Source organism: Salmo salar, chromosome 10 (assembly GCF_965601325.2).
Source record: "Salmo salar chromosome 10, fSalSal1, whole genome shotgun sequence".
Taxonomy (NCBI): Eukaryota; Metazoa; Chordata; class Actinopteri; order Salmoniformes; family Salmonidae; genus Salmo; species Salmo salar.
This window is the reverse complement of record NC_138300.1, coordinates 104,431,114-104,449,958: the sequence shown is the minus strand read 5'-3', so window position 1 is coordinate 104,449,958 and position 18,845 is coordinate 104,431,114.

The following is an 18,845-nucleotide window of genomic DNA, read 5'->3' as shown; positions in this document are numbered from 1 at the left end:
AGGTTCTCCAACCGGTTTGATATTGGGAATGTTCTCAAATAGTTCAGAGAACATTACAAAACAACATTCTTAATGTTGTTTTTTAGTCTTGATCACGTTGAGGGAGAGGTTGTTGTCCTGGCACCACACGGCCAGGTCTCTGACCTCCTCCCACAAGTTTTCTTCGACATCGACATAACTCTCTCTATCCTCTATCTTGTTGAGTGTGTTCAGGTGGGAACTCCAAGCACAGATAGGACACATGGACATTTGCTTAGGCATTAATCATGCAAACACATTTCTTTTTTTATTGGTTCAAAGCAATCAACCTAAGCTAGCAGTGTTATTAAAAGTCTTATTGAAACATGTTCTCTGAATGTTATTTCATTACCTTCAAATAACCTATAATTTCTGTTCTCGGAACGTTAATAAAACCTCCCAGCAAAGATTTCAGGGAACCATAGTAAAACATTCTCAGAACCTCCCTGCAACCTAAAAATGTACGTTCCCAGAACAGGAGAAATGTTCACTTCCATTCTCAGAACGTTTCAGTTTTACCGGTCAGGAAACTCATGGCTTCTTTTCCAGAACCAATGGGAAACCAAAAATGTACGTTCCCACCACTTCCAAGGAGCCAAATGTGCTAGCTGGGATTGCATTAATCATTGTATATAGCTAGCAATATTGATTGGATTTTGATTTCCCACCCTTTCAAGTGCACACATTGCAGCTTTCTCCTTTGAACACAGATATTCTCAGCTTCCTCAGGAACTATTAATGCCAATACCAAGAGCAAATCATACCAAAATGGCAGAAATGTGTGTTCTTTGATTAGCACAGTCATGCTCTCCTCTCCGGTGCTCAAATAGTTAAATAGTCCCTGTGGTAATGTAACTTCACCCGACCCCGTAGCTGTTCCATAGCTGCTGACTCCGGGGATATTTCACAGCCGCCCTGAGAATCTATCTACAGAGGAAACTGAATAGAAACAGGATTTAAGATGCGTGGCGAGAAAGAGAGGAGCTGTCTTTCTTTGAACCTAATCTGCAAGGCTACACAAACCAACCATAAAGCAGGGTTTATGACACCCTTAGAGAAGTGTTTCATTGGCTTTTCCATCCTACTCTGACACACAAAGCTGCGAGTGGCCTGACTCAGTCCGCTAGCTAATCGCCCATCTCTTCACACTCGATACCCCTCTCTCTCGTCTCCCTGTCCTTAACCCTGCTGACAAATTTGGACTTATCGAGGCTGGCCATCACCAATGGCTGTCATCAGATGCAGTGCTGACATTGTAAAGTGTGAGTGCTTTGTGTGCATGTGCACCAGAGGAGGCTGGTGGGAGGAGATATAGGGGGATGGGCTCATTGTAATGGCTGGAATGAAATCAATGGAACGGTACCAAACACATGGAGACAACGTGTTTGACTCTGTTCCATTGATTCCAATATAAAGAGGACAGTTTACAGCCAATGGGGGGAGAGAAGAGAACCATCTCTGCTCTTCAGGGAAAGACACAAATTACCTCCTTCTCAGGAAACATTGATCAAGCAAAGGCCACGCACTGGTGAAAGAAGAAAGCACAGACTTTCCAGTTACATCGGCTGCAGAAACCAATTGTGAAATGCTACCAGCTTGCACTCAAAGATCAGTCCTCAGCCAAAATGATCAATTGTAATTTCTTTGATATTTCTAGCATTAGGCTACGCCTTGTTCTTAGACTTCCTCAAGGTTCATATTTATTTTATACAAAATCCAGATGAAAAAATGATCTCTCCTTGACATTATACAGTATGCAAAATGTTTTCCAGACGCTATCAAGGTCCCAACAGTGGACAAACTGTTAGCATTTTTCACTCGCCTCTTGGGGAGCCGAACATGTCATTTACTGAGGGATTAAGGAGCGGTTAAGAGACCACTCTGTGGCTCCGTATCTTTATTACAGGGGCCACACAGGCCCTGAGCACACATCAGCTTCTGTCATCCTCATCACTCACACACTGATATTTTCTCCTGCTCAGAGATGCACCCTCCATCCTCATCCCGCCACTGCCTCCTAACCTCTTCTAGCCCACTCATAGTCCTACACCTCAACTATACTTCATTCCTCACCTACTGCACTGACAGTGGAATCCTCATGATGGATTTAATGGGAAGATTCTGGCATTCACACGTTGCACGCAGACTGTACACTCACACGACGGGCAAGGCACACACGGCACACTCACTCACACACACAAACATAAACACACTACATTTTTCAACATGGTTAGGCCTATATACAGTCTGCGTAACATGTACCAGAGGAGGCTGGTGGGAGGAGCTATAGGAAGATGATCTCATTGTAACGGTTGGAATGGAATTCATGGAATGGAGTCTAAAATGGTTTCCATTTGTTTGATACCATTCCATTTATTCCTTTCCAGCCATTACAATGTGCCTGTCCTCCTATAGCTCCTCCCACCAGCCTCCTCTGACATGCACCATAGGCACTGTATAACATCACTATCAGATATTAGTTTCTAGAGTTTAAGTTTCATTATTATTATTCCATTGTCTTGTACTCTGGCCTATATTCCATTGCTGGCAGCCGTTGTATCTTTTTTGCGTTGACTCACATGAGCCAGGCTTTTCATAGTGAGCAGTCCAGTCAGCAGAGTAGCGTCTTGAATACAAGTCCTCAAGCTAAATGCGAGCCAGCAACACCAAATGTAGTACTGTCAGCGATACTACACACTTCACAGCTCACAAAGGCAGCACGATGATGTACTCAAGCACTCACAACACGCCCTACCACTGGATGCACTAAAGCTTTATACATATAGGTCAACCACGGCAACCCATTTAAATACTACACACACATCTGTGGCTCTCTCGAAACTGTCAGTGGGAGCTAAATCATAGGTCCACATCATTACAATAATTAAATGGCTAATTAATCCCATCCCTTGGTGGCCCATTGAGTAGCCCCCGTGATATGCAACTTTTCAGGGAAGTTAGGAACAAATATACACAGGCAGTTAGAAAAGCTAAGGCTAGCTTTTTCAAACAGAAATTTGCATCCTATAGTACTAACTCAAAAAGTTCTGTAAAGTCCATGGAGAATAAGAGCACCTCCTTCCAGCTGCCCAATGCTCTGAGGCTAAGAAACACTGTTACCACCGATAAATCCACTATATTTGAGAATTTCAATAAGCATTTCTCCACGGCTGGCCATGCTTTCCACCTGGCTACCCCTACCCCGGTCAACTGCCCGGCACCCTCCACAGCAACCCGCCAAAGCTCCCATCATTTCTCCTTCACCCAAATCCAGATAGCTGATGTTCTGAAAGAGCTGCAAAATCTGGACCCCTACAAATCAGCCGGGCTAGACAATCTGGACCCTCTCTTTCTAAAATGATCTGCCGAAATTGTTGCAACCCCTATTACTAGCCTGTTCAACCTCTCTTTCGTATTGTCTGAGATTCCCAAATATTGGAAAGCTGCCGCGGTCATCCCCCTCTTCAAGGGGGTGACACTCTAGACCCAAACTGCTACAGACCTATATCTACTTGCTCTTAAATGCAAGTAAAAATAAATGCATGCTATTCAATCGATCACTGCCCGCACCTGCTCGCCCGTCCAGCATCACTACTCTGGACGGCTCTGACTTAGAATACGTGGACAACTACAAATACCTGGGTGTCTGGTTAGACTGTAAACTCTCCTTCCAGACTCACATTAAGCATCTCCAATCCAAAATTAAATCTAGAATCGGCTTCCTATATCACAACAAAGCATCCTTCACTCATGCTGCCAAACATACCCTCGTAAAACTGACCATCCTACCGATCCTCGACTTCGGTGATGTCATCTATAAAATAGCCTCCAACACTCTACTCAACAAATTGGATGCAGTCTATCACAGTGCCATCCGTTTTTTCACCAAAGCCCCATACACTACCCACCACTGCGACCTGTACGCTCTCGTTGGTTGGCCCTCGCTTCATACTCGTCACCAAACCCACTGGCTGCAGGTCATCTACAAGTCTCTGCTAGGTAAACCCCCGCCTTATCTCAGCTCACTGGTCACCATAGCAGCACCCACCCGTAGCATGCGCTCCAGCAGGTATATCTCACTGGTCACCCCAAAGCCAATTCCTCCTTTGGTCGTCTTTCCTTCCAGTTCTCTGCTGCCAATGACTGGAACGAACTGCAAAAATGCTGGAGACTCATATCTCCCTCACCAGCTTTAAGCACCAGCTGTCAGAGCAGCTCATAGATCACTGCACCTGTACATAGCCCATCTATCTACCTACCTCATCCCCATACTGTATTTATTTATTTATCTTGCTCCTTTTCACCCCAGTATCTCTACTTGCACATTCATCTTCTGCACATCTACCATTCCAGTGTTTAATTGCTATATTGTAATTACTTCGCCACCATGGCCTATTTATTGCCTTAACTTACCTCATTTGCACTCACTGTATATAGACTTTTTGTTTTCTTTTGTTCTATTGTATTATTGACTGTATGTTTTGTTTATTCCATGTGTAACTCTGTGTTGTTGTATGTGTCGAATTGTTATGCTTTATCTCCGCCAGGTTGCAGTTGCAAATGAGAACTTGTTCTCAACTAGCCTACCTGGTTAAATAAAGGTGAAATAAAAAAAATGAAGAAATAAAAGTAGAATGCTCGCTGCACCACAAGGGCATATGGTTATTGCTAAATTGCTGTGATAACGCTAAGGGTAATTAGGAATATTACAATTTGAGGTAATAGATGTCATAAAATTACATTTCAAACAGCGTCATATTTTCATAAAGAGGGGAGAGCTATTTTAAGCTATTTTAATAGACAAGATAAGGACTTGAAATAGAAAGGTAAACACAGTGACACATGTTGTCCATCCCTGTATGGATTGATGTAGCCTGGGTGTCAGTCTGTTACTGCTCTCTTCTCACATTTGGCATGACAATTCCATGAGCAAAATGAGAAACAGACCTTCACACAGGCTTGGATAGATGTTGTGAGTATTCCAGTACTGTAGTTATTGAACATAACATTGGTCTACTGAAACTGGTACAATACTGTATATTAAATGAAAGGGTTAAAGTGCTTGAGTTCCAGGTAAAAGAAGAAAGGGAAATCTAGATGGTATAGGGTAAATTCTGTAGCTCTTTAAATGTAGGCTACAGTATGTATCCTTTCACTGTTTCACATGTGAAATGCACATCGCTAAGAGCACTGTTCTAAAGGCTGCTTTGTGCCTGTGAATCTTCTCTCGTCTAAACTTTTCAAGACTATAAAAGTCTTCAATCTCAGTGGGATACTCACATCTATCATCAGGCAGATCCCTTACAGTGAGCGGCTACACACTTTTTTCAACGTGGCTATTGTTCCCTACTGGCTTGCATCTCTCCCTTCTTTTATTTCATCCAGCTTTGCTTTTAATAGACATCTCAAGGAGGAAGTTGTTTTGTTTTCATGGAACTCTAGAGCTGGGTCTGTAATCATTTTAGAACAGGAGTGCTGATCTAGGATCATATTCGCCTTTTAAGTCATAAAGAATAAGAGGGGGGACCTGAATTTATAAGCACTCCTAGTCTTAGATGCTTTATGAATACCGACCCTGACGATTAGGAGAGGTAAGGAGTTACAATGTATGTATGGCACCTGAGAGACTACCCACTGGGCAAAAACTGGTTAAATCAACCAAAAAATGTAATGTGATGACAGTGAATCAACATGGAAAACTGATTTGATTTTCAAAAAGTACAATGTCTGTGCCCAGTGGGTAGAGACCTCAGACATAATGTATCTGAGAGACTGTGAGAATGTGTGTTAGGATCACAACCTCCCTGAATCTCAACAGATCACACATGCTGCTTATATTAGTACCATTTACCTCTCCCCTGTTACCGGGAGCTCCACACCCCCTTCTATAGAACTTCCATGCTATGCCAGAAGAATGGTGGATTCTTGGGGAATGCTGCAGCACTCTCTCCCTCTATGCTAATATTCCAACAGCCTGAAGGGGATAGGATCACTTTACATTGGACTCCTTTTATTTTTGTTTCTTTTTCCCCTCTGGATAAAGGTGCACCAGAACTGTCAGCAGTTCCTCAATGAATTCCACACTACTCTCATCTTCACAGGGAAACTCATACATAATTCACTGGCAAAGGGCACAGAACGGAACTGAACCTAAATGGGTAATATGCTTCTTCAACTAGCTTTACCTCTTGGTCTTGTTTTAATAGGATGTGTGTAAATTAGCGAGGCAGTGAATTGTGACTATAAGGTTCTATCTGCGCATACAGTGGCTTGCGAAAGTATTCACCCCCTTGGCATTTTGTCTATTTTGTTGCCTTACAACCTGGAATTAAAATGGATTTTTGGGGGGTTTGTATCATTTGATTTACACAACATGCCTACCACTTTGAAGATGCAAAATATATTTTTTTGTGAAACAAACAAGAAAAAAGACAAAACAGAAAACTTGAGCATGCATAACTATTCACCCCCCAAAGTCAATACTTTGTAGAGCCACATTTTGCAGCAATTACAGCTGCAAGTCTCTTGGGGTATGTCTCTATAAGCTTGACATATCTAGCCACTGGGATTTTCGCCCATTCTTCAAGGCAAAACTGCTCCAGCTCCTTCAAGTTCGATGGGTTCCGCTGGTGTACAGCAATCTTTAAGTCATACCACAGATTCTCAATTGGATTGAGGTCTGGGCTTTGACTAGGCCATTCCAAGACATTTAAATGTTTCCCCTTAAACCACTCAAGTGTTGCTTTAGCAGTATGCTTAGGGTCATTGTCCTGCTGGAAGGTAAACCTCCGGCCCAGTCTCAAATCTCTGGAAGACTGAAACAGGTTTCCCTCAAGAATTTCCCTGTATTTAGCACCATCCATTATTCCTTCAATTCTGACCAGTACCCCAGTCCCTGCCGATGAAAAACATGGTGTTCTCGGGGTGATGAGAGGTGTTGGGTTTGCACCTGACATAGAGTTTTCCTTGCTGGCTAAAAAGCTCAATTTTAGTCTCATCTGACCAGAGTACAGTCTTCCTTAAGTTTGGGGAGTGTCCCAGATGCCTTTCGGCGAACACCAAACATATTTGCTTATTTTTTTCTTTAAGCAATGGCTTTTTTCTGGCAACACTTCTGTAAAGCCCAGGTCTGTGGAGTGTACGGCTCAAAGTGGTCCAATGGACAGATACTCCAATCTCTGCTGTGGAGCTTTGCAGCTCCTTCAGGGTTATCTTTGGTCTCTTTGTTGCCTCTCTGATTAATGCCCTCCTTACCTGGTCCATGAGTTTTGGTGGGCGGCCCATTCTTGTCAGGTTTGTTGTGGTGCCATATTATTTCCATTTTTTAATAATGGATTTAATGGTGCTCCTTGGGATGTTCATAGTTTCAGTTATTTTTTTTATAACCCAACCCTGATCTGTACTTCTACACAACTTTGTCCCTGACCTGTTTGGAGAGCTCCTTGGCCTTCATGGTGCTGCTTGCTTTGTGGTATTGCAGACTCTGGGGCCTTTCAGAACAGGTGTATATATACTGAGATCATGTGATAGATCATGTGACACAGATTGCACACAGGTGGACTTTATTTAACTAATTATGTGACTTCTGAAGGTAATTGGTTGCACCAGATCTTATTTAGGGGTTTCATACTAAAGGGGGTGAATACTTAATATGCACTCACCACTTTTCCATTTGTAATTCTTTTGAATTTTTTGAAACAAGTTATTTTTTGAATTTCACTTCATCAATTTTGACTCTTTTGTGTATGTCCATTACATGAAATCCAAATAAAAATCAATTTAAATTACAGGTTGTAATGCAACAAAATAGGAAAAACGTTAAGGGGGATGAATACTTTTGCAAGGCACTGTAGCATAGTTGTGAGATATTGAGAATCAAAGTTTTCACATGCCAGATCTCAGAACTGTTTGTTGAGAATTCTTCTTCCATAACCCATTAAGGTCCTTACTTTAAAGGTACCTAAAGTACAGAGTATCAAAATCCTGAGACATTTGTAAATCAGATTTTTTTTTAGGAGGATGCAATCACAGATAGAACCTTAAAGCTCTGAAATGTCAATCTGGGTTTGAGGTTCTATCTGACACTTCTGAACTAGACATGTTGAGTTAAGAAAACTGTAGCTATTTGAATACATAAATTATATCCTTATTTTACCAAGATATAGTCAGAACATATGAAATACATTAAGATTAATAACTGTCATCACTGAACAACAATGTGACAACATAATTTACCTTAAGATTTCTGAGTTTAGTTTTTTTTTTTTGTGTGTGCCATTATCACTGGCTAGACTAGCCTAGACCATACTTAAAGGGAGATGGCAAAGACGTGTTCTGATTGGTCCATCTGTATAAATTCAGGCTTGTGATTGGATTGCAGATAGAACCATAAATTCAAATGGGTTCATGCAGACAGAATTTTCTAGTTGTTAATTTTTTTCACTTACTTATTCAAAAAATCTAACTTCACAGACTTATGAAGAACCATCTAAAGATCAATTACATGTGACAAACTACATTTTGACAAAAATGTCAGACACAACTTTCTAGTCCCAAGGTACTGCTCATTTCAATATGTGAAAGGGATAGAAACAGGCAAAGAAAGGGAGATAGAACCATATACGAGATATTGTAGCAATAGCTTTTTGTGACACACACATGAAGCTGTCTCTTTTGGTTCAAAGGTGGTCATTTAAGTGTTTTTAATGCTGTTTATATTTATTATGCCACAGATCCAAACACAGTGGAAGTAGTAAGAGTTTGAATGGACCTGTGAGTAACTGTTGGGAAAGATGGCATACAGTCTAATCCTGGGCTTTCAGCAACCAATGGAAAATCTGCCCTGAACCTGACAGACCAGCCGCTGTCACTGCAGACCTCCTCTCTCCTCTCCTTTCCTCTCTGCTCCCCCACTCCTCTTGTTTCCAGTCACACAGTTTGGGTCCCATCGGCACCCCTGGCTGACACATCAGCTGATGCTAACAAATGACGGACCTCTCCCCTGACAGCGGCTCCATCTGTCTATGTCAGAGTAATTGAATTTCATAAATATAATCAGAGGGTCTGTATACTGCTGCTCTCTCTTCTCCTCTGTCCGGTTTTTCAGAGTACACAGATACTGCAACCAGATTAACAACAGAACAGGGAACGGGCCCACATGGCAAACTCATGCTATTGATGTTCATCCATCAGACCCAACGTTGTTTTGCGTCCTAAGAATAATGAACAGGAAACCAATTCAGCCAGCCCATTTGTCAGCCGATCTAATGGGAGGAGGAAGTAGCAAGTGAAAATGCCCCAGCTAGATTGATTGGTTAATAGAAGAGTAATTGATACCCCCTCTGCAATCATGATTATTTGTTTTTGTGTATGAGACTGGGAATAGTATTGCTTCGAACTCCACCAGATACATTTACATTGATGAAGAGAATGAATATACTGTACCAGAAGGTAAGTGACTACTGCTGGTTAAAATAATCACAAGTGATGAATGGAAGTGAACTTGAAAACAATGGCATGGCTCATTCATAATTGGACCATAGTCAGCTATTATGCCCATTGTCCAATATTTAGCAATTTACATACTTTATCCTCTTCGTTCCTGCGTGAACATAGCCTGTACTAACGTTTTCCAACGTTGACAGAATCTTTAGGAAGGGTCATTGAATAGGCTCAAACAACATGTTCTGCTGAATCGGAGCCTCTTTCAAAAGCCTCCACTCTCAATAATAGCAAACCTAATTAGCTTTAAACGAGTCTTAGCTACTTGGCCTCAAACGCACCCTGAGAATGGTAATCCCAGTTGATAGTTGTTGAGGATCATCATCATCGATCCAGAGGCCCAGCTTTTGGTCCATGAGAACGCTAGCTATATCGACTAGGCTTCCAGAGCTTCAGTCTGTAGATTTAAAACATGTCGGGGTGCAAATGATCTTAACAAAGATACAATTGACGGGTTCTAGCAGGTTCTCAAAGACGGAGGGTCTAATTAGCACAGATGTAGGCAGCCAAAAGTCCCTTGAGAACATCAGTATCCTGACAACAGAAAATCTTCTCTGCTCCTCACGTTGCCCTCAGACGCAGCAAGAGATCTGGAGGCTCTTGATGCTAGCTACGGTAAGCAGAGCGAGCATTGCTGTTTCTTACCGTTTCTTTAGGTGTTAACACCAACAAAGCACATCATATCTATTCTCATAGAAAATCAAATGATGAATTCTGAAACTTTGTATTATGAAAGGCTGTGGGAAATTATGTCTTCACCTCATTTGATTACTATAAACGGGCAGAAGTAGCTAATGGGTACTTGGACAGTGATGGGCACCTGTTAATGACTCCCAAACAGAAGAAACCAAAGTGTTCAGTGCTGGAGCTGAGCTAACATATAGTCTATACGCCAGGACAGCCTAGATTTGAGCAGTCATCATTGTGTTGAAGGTCTCTGCTGTCTATGTCCTCCTGATAGGTTTAATTTTCACAATAATTGATAGTTTGTCAGAGCATCTGCTGTGCTGGGGGAGAGTGACAACATATGGCATGTTTAATTAGTGTAAACCATCTCATCTCCCTCCCCATAGATGTGTTAGAACCTGGTGGAGCCCATTCCTTGCAGAGCGGCCCATAGCGTGGGATTCACAGGCATTTCCAGCCCAATTCACATTGTTGAGTTCACTTGCTGAATTAATTAGCATGCTTCCTGGCCACCTGAGCATTGGTCTCCACACACAAGCGCACACACACACGCACGCACACACACACACACACACACACACACACACACACACACACACACACACACACACACACACACACACAAACAAATGCAAACAAGCGCACACACACAAACACACAATATGCCCCAAAAGATTGGAAAAACATTTACAGGATCTGATTTGTCTGAAAATGATATCTGTGAAGCAAGCTTTTGTACCCCAGATACTTTTCTGACTGATAAAATAATTTATATGTTTAAGGTTTTGACTAAATGATTCCACCCTGAAAATGTATAACTGAGTGATTATAAGACTAATTCTATAACTGTGTGTGCATAGGACAAGCTAAGACTTCACTATTTAGCAATGTAAGTGAGACATTCAAGGAAAAGGGAAACTGTTAACAGACAGCAGACAACCTGTGACCACTGTGAAACTGATAACAGGAAGAAGGTCTCCCCACCCAGGGAGGGGAGAAACCTTTAGGCTTGCAGTAGATTATGTAACATGGGGCAGGATATGATAAGCAATGTATGTGATGGAGAAGACTTGTAAATAAGCATTGACAGTGTTAAAGAAGAGGAGGGGCATTTGTAAGGGGTATGACATATGGTATGACCAAATGTTAGGTATAAAAGGCTGTGTACTTGTATGATATTCAGAGCCCTCGTGAATAAACATTCTGATCATTGTAAGCTGGGCCTCCGTCTGTTTCATTTAACCAGAATCTTACAAATTCTGGGGGGCAGACTGAGTAGTTTAATTGAAGTTCAGTTTATGAACATTGGGATTGAAAATTCTTGTAACACTGACCCCAGGACTATTGTGTGTCTGTTTTCATATTACTTAAGTGGTATTTTTTATAAGCATTTTGGGTAATTTTTCTTAAGAGAGTGGTCCCTCTAATGGATTTGAACATTCAAAACAAATCAAATTTATTTATATCGCCCTTCTTATATCAGCTGATATCTCAAAGTGCTGTACAGAAACCCAGCCTAAAACCCCAAACAGCAAGCAATGCAGGTGTAGAAGCACGGTGGCTAGGAAAAACTCCCTAGAAAGGCCAAAACCTAGGAAGAAACCTAGAGAGGAACCAGGCTATGAGGGGTGGCCAGTCCTCTTCTGGCTGTGCCGGGTGGAGATTATAACAGAACATGGCCAAGATGTTCAAATGTTCATAAATGACCAGCATGGTCAAATAATAATAATCACAGTAGTTGTCGAGGGTGCAACAAGTCAGCACCTCAAGAGTAAATGTCAGTTGGCTTTTCATAGCCGATCATTGAGAGTATCTCTACCGCTCCTGCTGTCTCTAGAGAGTTGAAATCAGCAGGTCTGGGACAGGTAGCACGTCCGGTGAACAGGTCAGGGTTCCATAGCCGCAGGCAGAACAGTTGAAACTGGAGCAGCAGCACGGCCAGGTGGACTGGGGACAGCAAGGAGTCATCATGTCAGGTAGTCCTGAGGCATGGTCCTAGGGCTCAGGTCCTCCGAGAGAGAGAAAGAAAGAGAGAATTAGAGAGAGCATACTTAAATTCACACAGGACACCGGATAAGACAGGAGAAATACTCCAGATATAACAGACTGACCCTAGCCCCCCGACACATAAACTACTGCAGCATAAATACTGGAGGCTGAGACAGGAGGGGTCAGGAGACACTGTGGCCCCATCCGATGATACCCCCGGACAGGGCCAAACAGGAAGGATATAACCCCAGCCACTTAACCAAAGCACAGCCCCCACACCACTAGAGGGATATCTTCAACCACCAACTTACCATCCTGACACAAGGCCGAGTATAGCCCACAAAGGTCTCCGCCATGGCACAACCCAAGGGGGGGTGCCAACCCAGACAGGAAGACCACGTCAGTGACTCAACCCACTCAAGTGATGCACCCCTCCTAGGGACGGCATGGAAGAACACCAATAAGCCAGTGACTCAGCCCCTGTAATAGGGTTAGAGGCAGAGAATCCCAGTGGAGAGAGGGGAACCGGCCAGGCAGAGACAGCAAGGGCGGTTCGTTGCTCCAGAGCCTTTCCGTTCACCTTCACACTCCTGGGCCAGACTACACTCAATCATAGGACCCACTGAAGAGATGAGTCTTCAGTAAAGACTTAAAGGTTGAGACCGAGTCTGCATCTCTCACATGGGTAGGCAGACCATTCCATAAAAATTGAGCTCTATAGGAGAAAGCCCTGCCTCCAGCTGTTTGCTTAGAAATTCTAGGGACAATTAGGAGGCCTGCGTCTTGTGACCGTAGCGTACGTGTAGGTATGTATGGCAGGACCAAATCGGAAAGACAGGTAGGAGCAAGCCCATGTAATGCTTTGTAGGTTAGCAGTAAAACCTTGAAATCAGCCCTTGCCTTAACAGGAAGCCAGTGTAGGGAGGCTAGCACTGGAGTAATATGATCCAATTTTTTGGTTCTAGTCAGGATTCTAGCAGCCGTATTTAGCACTAACTGAAGTTTATTTAGTGCTTTATCCGGGTAGCCGGAAAGTAGAGCATTGCAGTAGTCCAACCTAGAAGTAACAAAAGCATGGATTAATTTTTCTGCATCATTTGTGGACAGAAAGTTTCTGATTTTTGCAATGTTACGTAGATGGAAAAAAGCTGCCCTTGAAACAGTCTTGATATGTTCTTCAAAAGAGAGATCAGGGTTCAGAGTAACGCCGAGGTCCTTCACAGTTTTATTTGAGACGACTGTACAACCATCAAGATTAATTGTCAGATTTAACAGAAGATCTCCTTGTTTCTTGGGACCTAGAACAAGCATCTTGTAACGTCCGTCGTTAGAAGAAGGGGACCAAAGCGCAGCGTGGGTTGGGTTCATCATATTTTAATAAACGTGAACCAGCAAAATAATAAACAAAACACAACGATCGAACTGTATTGCAGGCTACTCACAACTATGCAAAATCAACTTCCCACAAAAAACAGGTGGAAAAAGGGCTACCTAAGTATGGCTCCCAATCAGCGACAACGAAGTACAGCTGTCCCTGATTGAGAGCCATACCAGGCCAAAACACAGAAATACAAAACAAGGATAGGGAACATAGAATGAACATAGAAATATAAAATATAGAACATACATCAAAACACACAAAACAAACACCCCCTGACCAAACTACTATAACAAATAATCCCTTTTACTGGTCAGGACGTGACACATCTCTGTTTTGTCCGAGTTTAAAAGTAGAAAGTTTGCAGCCATCCACTTCCTTATGTCTGAAACACAGGCTTCTAGCGAGGGCAATTTTGGGGCTTCACCATGTTTCATTGAAATGTACAGCTGTGTGTCATCCGCATATCAGTGAAATTTAACATTATGTTTTCGAATGACATCCCTAAGAGGTAAAATATATAGTGAAAACAATAGTGGTCCTAAAACGGAACCTTGAGGAACACCGAAATTTACAGATAAGATCTAATCCAGGCCAGAACTTGTCCAGAACTTGTCCGTGTAGACCAATTTGGGTTTCCAACCTCTCCAAAAGAATGTGGTGATCGACGGTATCAAAAGCAGCACTAAGATCTAGGAGCACGAGAACAGATGCGGAGCCTCGGTCTGACACCATTAAAAGGTCATTTACCACCTTCACAAGTGCAGTCTCAGTGCTATGATGGGGTCTAAAACAAACTGATGAAGAATAATTTATTGGCTTATCGGGGACATAAAGTAGGTTTTTAAGCAAGCTTTTAGAATCCGAGTTCTTGCCACTAATAGAATAAACACAATGGTCTTGTCTCAAATTGTGATTGCGTAGATCCGCCCTTGCCAATGGACAAATATATTAAAGAAGATACCGAGAAGCATTGACTCATGCACATGCTATTTTAAAAATCTGATTAAAATGATTGAGGCTTGTGTCTGCTGGCAGGCCCCATTCAAGTAGGCTTGAATGTTGAAATTAAATTACTTTAAAAGTAAATTATCTTTAGAGCATTAGCTTTACTTAGCTATTTAGTGTAGTAGTATACTGTAGGTCCTATAGTATGCTGCCTTTTGAGAAAGCATTTGAGTGAACTGACCTGAATTGGTTTGAAATAGGCTTATAGCCAAATGTAGGCTACCTCACAACGCAATAAGTGAATAATACAATTCTGTGCATTAGATAGTGGCAGGTAGCCTAGCGGTTGAGAGTGTTGGTCCAATAACTGAAAGGTCACTGGTGAAAAATCTGTCGATGTGTCCTTGAGCAAGAAACTTAATCCTAATTGCTCCTGTAAATCACTCTGTAAAAGAGTGCCTGCTAAATGACAAACATTTTAATTTGAGCACCGGTTTCCATCTACAACAGTGAACAACTTAGCTTTTCTACTCTTGGAAGTCAAGAGTGGCTGTGAGAGGTTGAAAAAAGACTTTCAAGTTATTAAAGTGCCTGGTTTTTTATCAATAAGAAAACTTTTCAACTAAAGTCAGAAACCATAGACACAGAGATGCAGCATGGTTAGCATTAGACTGCATTCAACCTTTTCCTTAGTAGTGTGGCTACTGGTTTATATCTCCAATTTCAGGAGAGGGAAAGGACTTCTGCGGTCAAAGAGATGAATATAGCCATGAAAAGGCTCTCATTCTACAGCTCCCAAAGATGAATACTGACTCTGTCAACCATGCAGAACATGAAAGGGCCCCCTTTATTCTGATAAACACGAAAGTCACAGGAAATGTGTGGCTCTGAAAGCCACACTTTCACCATTTTGAAAAGGCCTTTAAGTCGTATGATGGTAAGTGTGAAATCTCATACAACATTATCTTTCTTTCTGAGAAGAGATTGGAACTCAAAAAAGGAAAAAATGAAGATAAAACTTGAATGGATTAAACCTCACTCTACTGAATTCAGACAGGGCACCATGGTTAAGGATATCCTCAGAGAAGTAGTAGGCACAAGGTTATCATTTTATGGATGGGATCTTCTTTGAGCGCTAATTCTTGCCCTTGGTGTATGAATTTCAAGGAAACACATCACAATGCTGGGCAAAAACTCTTCTTGGCAATCTCCACCACAAACCTGCCTTCAACATCTGTGGTCCATTACCATACTAGAATTATCTTATGTTCACTTTAGCAAAGAACCCCAACTGGGATTTTGATGCCCCCCTGCAAATAGCCTACATCTCTGAGCTTCTACCCCTCCCACACAGAGGGGCATCATTTATATATATTTATTTTTATTTTTTAGGGGGTAGATCAGCTTCCATCAATGTAATTGTCAGCATTATTTCCAATCCCCCATATATATGTTTTTGTATATATACAGTTGAAGTCGGAAGTTTACATACACTTAGGTTGGATTCATTAAAACTTGCTTTTCAACCACTCCACAAATGTCTTGTTAACAAACTATAGTTTGGCAAGTCGGTTAGAACATCTACAAGTCATTTTTCCAACAATTGTTTACAGACAGATTATTTCACTTATAATTCACTTTATCACAATTCCAGTGGGTCAGAAGTTTACATACACTAAGTTGACTATGCCTTTAAACAGCTTGGAAAATTCCAGAAAATTATGTCATGGCTTTAGAAGCTGCTGATAGGCTAATTTACATAATTTGAGTCAATTTGAAGTGTACCTGTGGATGTGTTTCAAGGCTTACCTTCAAACTCAGCGTCTCTTTGCTTGACAACATGGGAAAATCAAAAGAAACCTCCACAAATTGTAGACCTCCACAAGTCTGGCTCATCCTTGGGAGCAATTTCCAAATGCTTGAAGGTACCACGTTCATCTGTACAAACAATAGTACGGAAGTATAAACACCATGGGACCACGCAGCCGTTATACCGCTCAGGAAGGAGACGTGTTCTGTCTCCTAGAGATGAACATACTTTGGTGCGAAAAGTACAAAATCAATCCCAGAACAATAGCAAAGGACCTTGTGAAGATGCTGGAGGAAACAGGTACAAAAGTATCTATATCCACAGTAAAACGAGTCTATATCGACATAACCTGAAAGGCCGTTCAGCAAGGAAGAAGCCACTGCTCCAAAACTGCCATAAAAAAGCCAGACTACGGTTTGCAATTGCACATGAGGACAAAGATTGTACTTTTTGGAGAAATGTCCTCTGGTCTGATGAAACAAATATAGAACTGTTTGGCCATAATGACCATCGTTATGTTTGGAGGAAAAAGGGGGAAGCTTGCAAGCCGAAGAACACCATCCCAACTGTGAAGCATGGGAGTGGCATCATCATGTTGTGGGGGTGCTTTGTTGCAGGAGGGACTGGTTTACTTCACAAAATAGATGGCATCATGAGGAAGGGGAAATTATGTGGATATATTGAAGCAACATCAGTCAGGAAGTTAAAGCTTGGTCGCTAATGGGTCTTCCAAATGGACAATCTCTGAAATGGACCATCTAGTTCTGATTTTTATTTGACATATTTTCAATTGTGCTATTTCACAGAAGTTCTGAACCTACAGTACACACAGCCCATGGGCTCTGCATATGAACTGTGTTGAGCAGTGGCAGAGGCTGTTGGTTGTTACATATTGCTCAGGGCCTTTTTAGCATAATGACTGGTTGCAGACCATTGCACACCATTGCCGACGTGAGCCAGGAGGGCCACAGTGACTTTGCTGGAGGAGAACCCTGCTTCTCTCCCCCAATCAGGCCACCGAGCCAGCCCAGACACCCAAGAGGCTTACAGCATGTTTGCCGCAGCCTCCCACTCATACAGTGTATTAAGTGTTGAAGACGAGACAAGGGGAGAAGACGAGATTCAAGGAACACACCCTTCTGCAAGACAAGTCTCCTTGTAACATTGACTGAGGGTTTGTTCTCCAGTACTATTATCTGTGCTGTGTGTGCTGAAAGCAAAAGGTGGAATGAATAGGGTGTCTACGGATGTCTGCACAAGATGAACTGTCAGCTCTGCTCGATTGTATTTTCCCAGGGAATCTAAAAACACACACAGCGCAAATTGTATGTTTGACAGATTAGTCAATGAAACCTTTGAGCAGCAAGTTGAATTAGGCCAGTTATAAGATCATTATTGATCACATGGGAATAAATGAGACCTTTATACTGCCAGGTCCATGACCATGAGTGAAAGAAACTCAAAGCCACGTGTTCTCAATTTGTGTAATCTGTCAGTGTAATCAGTCAGTGTAATTTGTTTCTTAGGTACCTGTATTTTACTCTCTTTTTCTCCATTGTATTCATGGATTGCTGGGCTTGTCCATCAGGCTAATAGGAACAGTAAGAGCATATCAATATCCTTAGAGCTGGACTGCATACAGCAGGGACAGAGCATGAATACATCAACAAATAAGCCTTTCAGAACATAATTCAAAAACCAAATCAGGTTTGTGTGTTCTACAATAACAACTCTCAAGCAATCAGCCAGCTAAAAGGCCTCTGGGAGCTTCTCACTAATCAGCCAGCGAAAAAGCCTCTGGGAGCTTCTCACTAATCTCAGTCTTGTAAAATGTTATCTAGAATGTTGTCTGAGAGAGTGGGTGCTCAGTGAATGGAATGCTGTGTGGAGTCAGGACACCTGAGTCTACGTCTTCAGTTCACCTTCAGTTCATTTAATTGTTAAATATCCAGATATTTAACAGTACTCATAATATCATATTCCATAATCTGTACCTTTGTTTAACTAAATGGTTGTGAGTTACACAATTCAACAACAATGACCTTGTCCCATTGGGTACTATGATACCTTGTCAAATGGACAGAGGAAGCTGGCTAACTATAAGAATACAGAAAGACAGTCTGTTTACTTAACTGGTATAAGGAGCTAAAAGTTTCCTGTATAAATTGAGGAATATTTGTGTATAGCGAAGGGAAGACATTAACTCAATTGTCGCCCTTTGACCTGAAGGAAGTCGAAGGTTAAGACATTGGGTTAGTGAGCCGGAAACCCAGGTTTGATTTCCACCGGTTATATTTGGAAAACCAGTTTGGCTATGAGAAAACTCACAAATCAAAGTCCTAACTTCTCAAAGATATTATGTTACGACTGTAACATGGGGAATATTTAAAGAGGCAAGCGGGTCTGCTACTGCTTGCACACTCCATCTTCCCTCTGCATGTGCTATCCACCAGGAAGCTCAGAATGCCTCCTTACTGCCTATTGTGTCACTGCTGCCTTTGGAGCAGGAGTCAT